Source organism: Callithrix jacchus, chromosome 15 (assembly GCF_049354715.1).
Source record: "Callithrix jacchus isolate 240 chromosome 15, calJac240_pri, whole genome shotgun sequence".
In the NCBI taxonomy this organism is placed as follows: domain Eukaryota; kingdom Metazoa; phylum Chordata; class Mammalia; order Primates; family Cebidae; genus Callithrix; species Callithrix jacchus.
The window spans coordinates 16,868,680-16,879,200 of NC_133516.1; positions in this window are offsets into that span (position 1 = coordinate 16,868,680).

Here is a 10,521-nt window from a genome sequence, read left to right on the forward strand (position 1 = left end):
ATTTTATCCCCAAATGACGGATAAAAAATAGACAGCCCATGAGTTTAACTGACTTGCCCAAAGCCACAAAGACTGCATTTCCTGAGTCTGAGTACCCCAGGAAGAGCTCAGGCTAACCTAAAGTGCAGAACCAATGAGTTTGTTCATCAGCTATCAACCCTAGTAACGCAGTCCCAGTAATGCAAAACTAGAAAGGTCAGCTCCAGGCCAGCCCACCAAAGAGGAGAAAAACCCGGGAATGCCCACCAACCTATTCCGAAGTTCGATTCAGGTCGGGAGGAAGAAAACGCGAGCCAGATCATTTCGAGGTGGTGTACACGAGTTACCTACTGCTACTGTAACAAAGCCAGCACAAACTTGGTGGCTTACAACGACACAAATTTATCCTTTTACAGTTCTGGAAACCGAAAGTCCAAAATTAGTTTCTCTGGGCTTTCAAGTCAAGCTGCCAGCAGGGAGAGTTCCTTCTGGAGGCTGTAGAGGAGAATGTATTTCCTTGCCTTTTTCAGCTTCCAGAGATTCTCATATTCTTTGACTTGTGACCCCTTTCTCCATCTTCAATGCACATGATTTCTGCTTCCACATAACTCTCCTCCTACATCTTGCAATAAGCCCATCTGAATGAATAACATGGGAAAATCTCTGCACTTCATGACCCTTAACTTCATCGCGTCTGCAAAGTCCCTTTAACATGTAGGATAACATAGTCCCAAGTTCCAGAAATTAGGACACGGGCATCTTTGGGACCATCATTCAATCCACCACAGGTGACAAGGTGACAGGTGGATGTGGCCGCCGTTTTTTCTCTTTTTTTGTGCATGGTTGTGTTTGCCTGTCTGAAAGCCACACTCCTCACTGCCACCTGACATGAATGGGCCAAAATAGAAAACACATCTTCAGATCCCAAGTAAAGTGCTCTTTCAGGCACATCACACCTGCCATCTGAAGCTATATTTACATTCATTTTTGCAAATGGCCCATTCTTGTATAGATGGCAATTCATATTTGCATAATGTTTTATAGTTTCTAATGGCCTTTTTATTTACATGAAGTCACTTAAATCCTACAATAGCCCTCTGAGACTGTTATTATTAACGCATTTTTACATATGAAGAAGCTAAGGCTCAGTGGGGTGAAGTGGTTTGTCTAAGGTCACCCAGCTGGTAAGGGCAAGACCGCAATGCAAATCCCAAAAGTTCCACTATATTCAGCTCTAAATAATGAGTACATACTGAAGTCCACTTACTGGCCATGGTGGCTTATCTTTTGGAGATATTCTGAAGGTAAATGGAGTCTCCAGTGTGCGTCTGAGATGAAATGAGTCAATACATGTAAAAGTGCTTTGTAGCACTTTGACTCCCTACAACAGAAAGTCCTTAATAGCATTGTCATCATCACCACCAACGTCCTCTGCCCTGGAGACCAGGAGAATTCAAACAGGTCAGCATTCCTAATTGCTGTATAGAACATCGACCCTACCGTCTCGCAGTTCCAGAGGACAGTGATAATAACACATCTCAGAGTTCTGTGGCTTCTTCATTACTGAGGTGTGGTTGGTGGGAGCAATCCCCTGGATGATTAAGCCAAGCTCTTGTGCCCTTGCAAATAAACAAAGTGAACCCTCTATCTGTGTAGCAGGAGTTCCCAGACAGAGTCACTTTGTGTGGAAGGACACTGACTCTTCCAGGTGTATGGTAATATTCTGTAGTTTTTACTGTCTCCCTGCTCATCCACTGCCTCCTCTTTTCTTTTTCCCCTGTGAGACTATTTGCTCTGTATTTTAGATGTGTCTAATTTTGTGGAAAGGAGAAGGTTGGGAGCTAGGAAGCTAATAGGACACACAGGAGGGAGTTACGGAGCACGGTGGCCGAGACCCGACAGCTCTCTGAAGATGAAGCTCTGCCTCACCACTGCCAGCCCTGGCCCACATCTTTTTTAAGAGCAACTTAAGAAATTTGCAACTTCAAAACCAGACCAGAGGGTAAGAAGGAAGAGCCAACCCATCCTCCACGTGTGGCTGAGCGGTCAGGCTGCCCCCACCTCATTTGAGTGAGACCGCCAAAAGCCTTCACGTGGGACCTAGACCACAGGAACACAATTAGGAAGTGCTCCCTGCCCCTCACAACGGCCATCCTTACCAGGCAGCCGGGGGACAGAAGAGAGGCAGGTGCATTCAAATCGCCCTGGCCTGACCAAGGGAAATGAAGCACTAAACTCAGCTCGGTCCCACAATGAGTCAGAATGGGGGCAGGGAGGAGTACCCAAAGCCCTCTGGCCCTTCTCCTTGGGAACTAGTCCTGCACATGGCCACCAGCCCTGGGAATCACAGCATTTGGCTGTCTTGTAAGGGTGAGACCACAATGCAAATCCCAAAATTTCCACTATATTCAGCTCTAAATAATGAGTCGATACTGAAGTCCACTTACTGGCCATGGTGGCTTATCTTTTGGAGATATTCTGAAGGTAAATGGAGTCTTCGGTGTGCTTCTGAGATAAAATGAGTCAATACATGGGTCTCAGTTCCTGTACTCCATTGCTGGGGGACAAGAGACACTAAACTTCTGGGCTCTCTCTCAATAGCTGGCTTCACCTGCAGACACAGTGGCAGATTAGACAAGTTCTCTTCATCTAAAATTTTCCCTCACCTCAACAACCCCACCTTTGCCTGCTCAAACCTGATGTGTGCTTCGGGTTCATATTCAACCTCTTCCTTTGTGCTTCCAGCTAAATCTAGGAATCTCCTAGTTCTTAGAACCACCTTTATCCCTACTCAGATATTTATGAATATCATTTTTAAGATGAAAATAATTTCTCACCTATTAATTTCAGCACCCCGCACAGCACTTTCACACTTGCTGTTTGATTTGCTGTTTAGCTCCCTAATATTAGACAAAAACTCCTTGAAGACAGAGACTATGTCTGACTCATTGCTCCATCCCCTGCCAGGCACTATGCTCTCAACCAGTAGTTACTGGATTAATAACTTAAAAAAAACAACAACTATAAATTAGTAAAAACTGTGTCATTAGCATGGAATGGCCTATTTGTTCAAGTCCCACTCGAGGAAGCTGGGGGTGATGTCTGTGAAAACCTGCTCTATGGGCATCCCTGCCTGCTTGAGGGACTCTGGGACTGCAAAGCGCCAGCAGAGCCGTACTCAGGGTGACCACAGGAAGGTGAACCAGAGGAATCTCCATTTAGAAGAATCTGGCAAGAAAATTCCAGGCATCTTCTGGAAGCCATAGGATGTAGGTGTAAAGAGCAAGTGAGGAAGGCATGGAAAGAACCAGCTGCGAGAAAACAAGTCAGAGCTGACCCCTGAGATGAGGGCCTTAGAGATCTTATTTTATGTGGTTCTTTGTGAAGAATGCAGGGCCGGGAGCCTCAGAGGAGATTCACAGAGTATAATGAATGTTCGAGCATATTTAACAAGCCCCAGAAGGATTTCCAAAGGCTCTTATTTCCGAGGAGTCTGTGCCTGGTTGTGAGGAGGTACATTTGTTAGGTATCACTGCCCATCCTCCCTGGTTTCAGGATCTTCCCCAGTCCACAAGAGCCTGAGAAGCAAGCGGGGAGTGAACACAGCCCAGGCCTGGCAGTCAGGAGATGCGATTCGCAATCATGGCTCCCCCGTTAACTTGCATCACAAACTAGAACAAACTGCTCACTGCTCTGAGTTTCCACTTCCCCACCCACGAAATGATGGGATGAAACTAGAATGTCACTGGCAGTTTGAGCTTCTACAGCAAAGTAGCCTAGAATGGGTGACAAGAAAAATCTATTTCTCATAGTCTGGAGGCTGGAAGTCCAAGGTCAGAGTGCCAGCGTGGTCTGTTTCTGGGGAGGGTCATCATCTGGGCTGAAGACTGCCAACTTCTTGTTTTATGCTCATGTGGCAGTAAAGGTGCTAGAGAGCTCCCTGAGCTCTTTTTATAAGGGCACCGATGCTATTTATGAGGACCCACCCTGTTGGCCTAATTATCTCCAAGAGGTCTCGCCTCCAAATACCATCATACTGTGGATTAGGCTTCAACATGTACATTTGGAGGTGGGTGTGGGGCATCAGTCTTCAGCCCTAACAATCACTGTGCTTCCTCTGAGCTTCTTCTGCTCCTCCTCTTCTAAACACAACACGAGCCAACCTCTCCTTTCTTCTTCCCTTCTGTCAAGAAGAGAAGTCGAGGCATCTCTTCTCACCACGGTTAGTCCAGCCATCTGTGAACTAGACCCCTTCTCTTCATTCTTCTTCCAGGACCTGCTTCACCAGTTATCCTCTTTACTTCTTGGATTATCAGTCTCTCCTGTTTCTGAAACTCCTTTCCTTTAGCCTAACAGTATCCTTGAAACTCTCCAAATTCTCAAAATAATTTTTTTCAGCCAGTAATTGATAAAGCAATCTCCTCTTTACAGCTAAATTCATTGAGTATGTATTACCATCTCCATGATCTCACCTCTTGCCTACACCCCACCCACTACAACCTGGCTTATAAACACCCCACTCTTGTAGTCACATACAGCAATGAAAACCCTCTTTATGAAGTTCCTGGTGACCTCCTCACTGTCAAATCAAATGATCTCTTTGTGTCCTCATCCTCCTAATTCCCATAGTGGTATTTGCACTAAAAACCAGCTCTTCATCAGTCTTGAAATTCTTTCCTGATTCTCCACAGTCGCTTCTATGCTGCCCACACTTTAATGTTGGGATGATTTGCAACTTCACCTTGAGTCTATCTATTCCCCCCAACACCAGCACCCAAAGATCCCTGGAAACACTCGTTTGATTCTAGAGCTTTAAGTACCATTTATACCCCGATGACTCCTGATTTGTGTCTCCAGCCCCTACGTCTCCTACAAAAACCACATTTGTCTTCCCAAATGCCTATCCACATCTTTAACGGGGTGTTTTTCATAGAAACTTAAAATACAATGATCCGAAGAGTCCTCCCCTATAGCTTCACTAAATATGCTCTGTGTCCATTGTGTTCAGCCTTGGTTAAAGGCATTTTTATACACTCTACTTTTAAAGCTAGTAATTGCAGAGTCTTCCTTAGACACTTCCTTTCCTTTACCCTCCACATGCCAGTCAACAAACCCTAGGAGTTTAACTTCAGACATTAATAGGTCTCATCCATCCTTCCTCTCTACCCACAATGCTTTGGCTCAAGACCTCATTAGTTTTCAGCAGGACCACTGCAACATCTGCTCTCTGTCCTCCACGTCTCCTTGGGTTATCTCCCTAAAAAGCAAATCTAACCAAGACACATTCTTGCTTAGGAATCCCTATTGGTGATCTATTGTCCATGAACTTGAGATGAAATTCCTTGGCTGGGGACCATAACACTCTTAACAATCTGATCTCAAGCTTCATCCTCAGCTTTGCCACCCCACACAGCCACTCTGAACTTCTTACCCCAGCATACCAATTCCTTTCACAATTTGGGGCCTTTGCACGTGCTGTTACCTTTCTCTGGAAAGTATTTCTGGCCTCCTCTGCTTGGCAAACTCATATTTCAAGACCCAACTCACATTTCACCATTTCTGCGAGGCTGACCCTTATTACCTCCCAGCAGAACTCTTTGCTCTGCCCTGATCTCCCATAGCACTTGTCTATGTCTCCATAATCACACTTATCACTCTGCACTGTAATTTTCCTTTTCGTGCGTCAGTCACTCCATTATACTTTGAGCTCCAGGAGGTTAAGAACTTGCACTTATTAATTTTTTATATCCCCAGGGTCTAGCCCAAGATCTGCTTATAGTCATCCCTCAGAAAAATGCGTATCTAATAAATCAGTGAAGATACCAGAGGTTCTCTATGCTAAAGGAAGCATTACACCAAAGTGAAATTGACTCTAGATGCTAGTCCCAGATCTGTTTTTAATGGTTAAAAAGAAAATGATCTTTGTAGTCAGATGTAAAGAAGGTTCAAATCCCGTCTCTACGACTAACTAGCTGTGTGATCACATGCAAGCAGCTCCCAATGCTATGCCTGAGTTTCCTTATCCCTAAACAGGACAATACCTGCCTCACAATATGGTCATGGATTAGATAAGAAGTTGAATATATACATTGTGTAGCACAGGGTCTGATAACTAATAGACATGATTATTACCATTAATTAACTGTAATGTTCTGGGCCAATCCCTTTCTCTCCGTGGGCCTTCCTGAAACCCACCACCCCCTCTATATAATGAGGGTTTCCACTAGTATCCCTGAGGTTACTCCAAGTTCCATCACTGTAAAACTTCACAGTAGTCCAAATCTGTAGTATCGGCCATTCAGCCCTGAAATTAACCCTGCCTGTGGTGATGAACTCTGCTAGTTCACTATTGAGCATACACTTTGTTCACTCTAACCAAAGTCAAATTCATCAACAACACTGGAGCTCCCTAAGGGCAAGAACTAGTTTCTTTATTCTGTTCATATTTGGCTCAGGACTGGGCACAGAGAAGGTACTCCCATCAACTTGTCAGTAGAAGAAGCAGTGGAAAGGCCTGTCTCGGAGGAGCCAGCACAGACAACAGGGACAAGGCATGCAGGTTTCCAATCACATAGTGTGCTCCTAATTTAAATGACTATGTGAACTTAGTTTGCAATCCCCAGCTTATTTGTTTATCCCCAGCTCATTCTTATTAATATCCCGTTAAGATCTTAATTTGAACTGTGGCCACTGGATTTCATACGAAGAGCACACAGGAGTCTATTTAATTTACTTTGGATTCTCCCAGAGAGAAGGTGTCATTCTCCCACATTTGCACATTTAAAATTTATTTTTGATATCTTAATATGATTATCTTTGTTCTTGTAAAGTAAGGGAGCAAAAAAAAAAAAAAAAAAGAAAGAAAGAAAGAAAGAAAAGAAAAGAAAAATAACTGGTTGAGTTTCTTCTCCCAACATTAAAAACAGGGAAAACAGCCAACTCTTTGGAAGCCAGTTGTTTGGAGTAATATTTGAGGTCTTGCTGAGTGAAATAAATAGACACTTCTGAAGAATCGAGCAACAGAGGATTGTGGGGAAACAGTGCATTCGGGCTACTCGGTGCATGCAGCCAGCTTTCCTGCTCCAGGGAAATGAACAACTATAGTAAGTCACCCAGTGTAGGGGAGGATCATGAACCCTGGGGTCAGACAGAGCTGAATTCAACCTCGTCCTTGCCAGTTGTGTGATCCAGACAATTTCTTCACATCTACAAGATTAATTTTTCCACTTGCAAAATGAAAATAACAATAGTGCACACTTCATGGTGATGTCGAGAGAATTTTAAAAAAATGATAATATCTAAGCACATAGAGAATATTCAATAAATATAAGTTCTGTCTAGAGTGAGAGTATGCTACAAGTCAAATGAAGCTACTTCTATCTTTTTATCCTTTCTTGTTCCACAGAGAATTTAAGATAATGTGTATTGATACTTGTAATATAACAAAGATAAATTAATGCAAAAAAAAGAAGAAAAGAAAATGAGGCAAGAAAAGGTAAAGGTGAGACAGTAAGAGGGATTCAAGAAATAAGGTTTACAAAATGCACGGAGTCCTGTGGCCACGTCAGAGGTGTGTGACAATGTTCTGCGGTCACTACGTAACCTGTTACTCAAAAAAAGCCCAACTTTTCCTGATGGGACACATTTTTTTAAAAGATGTTTTTTACCTTGTGGAAAATGAGTACTAGAAGACAAAAAAACGAATTTGCCTTCCCTCTTCAGCATTTATTTAACGGTGTGACCTCGCACAAATCATGTTACCCTCTGGGCTCTCATGTTCTCATCTATATACACAGAAGATGGAATGAGATGAACTCCAAAGCCCTTTGTAGCCCCTACATTTTATAACTTGATTCTGTTCTGCAAAATGTCTAGAGCTTCCTCCTCCAGGCATTTGCAATTCGTGTGGCAATCTCACTGAAATTCTTTGCTATCCTCTAACAAAACTAGTTCTTCATTTGGAAATGTAGTTTTATTTCTTTCAGTCCTGTCATGGGCCTCCTGACAGAACTTAAGAACCAACATTCTCAGTGTAATATCCACTTATTACTTAAGCCAATCTTACAATAGAACCATTAAAAGCAATCAATTGCTCACATGAGCAGATCTGCACTTATTCAGAGCGTGGGTATTTTATTCTCAGCATTCTGTTCCTTATATTTAATTGTTTAGTTTGTTGACCTTTCATTACGTATTTGATAGGCCATTTTTCAATGATTTCCTCTGTTCTCATTGGGACTGCCCAAGGGGCTGAGAAATGGCAAGTGGAGGAAGCTGCTGATGAAGAGGTTCCTGTGCCCGGCTTGTGAAGATCCTTTGGGAAGAATATGACTCTGGTCTGGATCTTTAACCATGGTTTCTTGATTCATATTCTAGATCAGAGCAAAAGCTCAGCCAAACCGACTTTTTATTTGCGTGAGAGGGTTGGATTGGGAAGAGAGATTGTCCTGGGTATTAGGAATAGTGTTTCCTCTACAAGATCTACCTCACCCACCACTTCTCTTATCTCCTCTGATTTTGCACTCTTGCAAATCTCCACCTTTTCTCAGCAGGAAAAGCTATGTGCCCCCTCCCTGCCTCTTACTCCAAACTGCGTTCTCCAAATTCCCTGCACTACTGCAGACCCCGTGTGCTGCTGCTCGTGGGTGCTTCTCAGACAGGGCATGTAACTCACTCAAGAACACACAGCCACAAAGACACAGAGCTGAGGTTCAAATTGCAGCTTAAACCTCAAAGCCAGTTTATAACCTCAAAACTGAATCTTCACTTTTAAACTGAATCTCCAGTAGAATTCTTTTTTTTTTCTTTCTTTTTTTTTTTTTTTTTCTTTTTTTTGAGATGGAGTTTTGTTCTTGTTGCCCAGGCTGGAGTGCAATGGCACAATCTGGGCTCACCACAACTTCCACCTCCCAGGTTTAAGTAATTCTCCTGCCTCAGCCTCCCGAGTAACTGGGATTACAGGCATGTGCCACCACACCCGGCTAACTTATGCATTTTTAGTAGAGATGGGTTTTCTCCATGTTGGTCAGGCTGATCTCGAACTCCCAACCTCAGGTGATCTGCCCACCTCAGCCTCCCAAAGTGCTGGAATTACAGGCATGAGCCACTGCGCCGAGTCTCCAATAGAATTCAGTACTAAACTCTTCCATGAAAACTTTACAAATTTATCTATTAAAATATCTTTGGGGTGTGTGTGTGTGTGTGTGTGTGTGTGTGTGTGTGTCTCCCAATTCTTCTATTAGGCCAGTTCAGATTAGAATCACCTAGTGATCTTTGAAAACTTAGAAAGCCCAGGGCACACCTCAAACCAATTAAATAAGAATATCTGGGAATAGGATATAGCAGTCACGATTTTCCTAAGCTCCCAAGGAAGTTCAATGTGCAGAAAAGTTCCGTAAGTACTAGTTTATATTACTGTTACAACTCTTGACATAACTCAACCCTGTCTTATAGTTAGTAATTTACCTCTCTTTATAAATTATAAGCTACTTAAGCATAATTTGTTTTTTTAGACGGGATCCCCCAGGCTGGAGTGTAGTGGCACAATCATAGCTCACTGCAGCCTCTGACTCCTGGGCTCAAGTGATTCTCCCATCTCAGCCCCCCAAATAACCAGAACTACAGGTGGTACCACCATACTCAGCTTTTTTTTTTTTTTTTTTAGTAGAGACAGGGTCTCACTATGCTGCCCAGGCTGCTCTAGAACGCCTGGCCTCAAGTGATCTTCCTGCCTCGGCCTCCCAAATTGTTGAGAATACAGGCATAAGCCACCAAACTTGGCTCAGAAACCTTATTTTATTCAAATTTGTGTTCCCTACCACACCAGGAAAATAGAGTAGTATAGTGAATATTATTAAATGATCATGTTGGTTCTATAAACTAAGTGAACATAGGCAAATTAAAAAGAGTTCAAATGACAGAATGGGAGATGCCAGATGTTTGGGGGTGTGGGCCCTGAGGTGGAAATTGTGATTGCTTAGGGCAAAAGTAGAGCATGCTAATAAGATCCTTATATTTCTCCAATCACACGAAAAGTAAACTGCGAATAATGAGTCTTTGTTTTTAATTCCACTAAAAATAGGGCTAGGCTGCCACAGAAGTCGAGTGAGTTAGACTTTAGGAAGAAACTTTTGTTGACCCAGAATGGAAAACGATGACCAAAGAAAGCCACCAAATCATCTTCTTGGGAGGAGTTTGATAAAGGATATGACCACGGGTTGTTTTCAGTTCTTAACTGAAGAGATGGGATAAAACTTCCACTAGAAACTATAAAGAGGATTTTTTTTTTTTAATTTTTCGAACAACGTGATGAGTTTCTGAGTCTTTCTGGAGGCTACAAAACAATCCATTTTATTAAGTCCAGGCTATAAATTCTGACTTTCAGATTGTTTATAAGACGGTTCGAGAAAGCGAAAGGCAGATTGTCCAATCTGGCTGCTCCATGTGCCAGGAGTTATTAATTATGCCTGTTCTAATAACAAGAGCTGGGAAGCAGCAAACTCAAAACAGGAGGGGAAAGCAAAACAAAGTAAGATGTGGTTT